Genomic DNA, 731 nt, shown 5'->3' on the forward strand with positions numbered 1-731 from the left:
AAGTCTCCTTTCTCACTCTTGTTTCGAAAATTAATCATGGCCAGGCTCCAGACTCTGTTATAGAGTCTCTAGCAAGGACACATCTACAATGAAAGGCTTTGAATGTCTCATTCGATGAAAAGGGTGTGTTGAAAAAAATGTTTTTCAATTCTTTTTATTTCATGCCTTAGGCACCGAATGTTTGCGTAACGTCACGTTTCGAAACCGCGCGAAACGATGGCGATAATTCTCGCGTAAATCTCGTCGATTCTCATTATCGCATTTATCGTGGCCGAGATGGTAAAGTACGCAAGGTTAATCACGATCGCAGCTTTTATCCCGTAGCCCCCAATGGTTGTACCATACCGCCTTCCTCGGCATATATGAAGTCGATGCTTAAACACGATACGCAAGCGGATACGTCTTGTACCGAACACCAGGCACGTAATCGATTCTTTGTCGATGCACTGGAAACCCACGATACCATCAGGAATAGGAAGAAAAATCCTGTATTAGCTTATATTTGATGATTATCGGCTGCAGCAATTAGGTGATTCGGTACTTGACCATTTTACATCTGTGTGTTCCATCGTGCTGCGAGGTTACCTAGAGTTGCCTCGTGATAAGACAGGACATAATGGGCACAAGTAAATAAGAGATGTAATATAATCTCGCCACACACTATGCGGACAAACGGCGGAGAAAAGTCCAAAGGTACACTCGGACACGAGAGAGAGAGGGGGAGGGGGGAG

The sequence above is a fragment of the Trachymyrmex septentrionalis genome, unplaced genomic scaffold, assembly GCF_001594115.1.
Source record: "Trachymyrmex septentrionalis isolate Tsep2-gDNA-1 unplaced genomic scaffold, Tsep1.0 scaffold25, whole genome shotgun sequence".
Classification (NCBI taxonomy): domain Eukaryota; kingdom Metazoa; phylum Arthropoda; class Insecta; order Hymenoptera; family Formicidae; genus Trachymyrmex; species Trachymyrmex septentrionalis.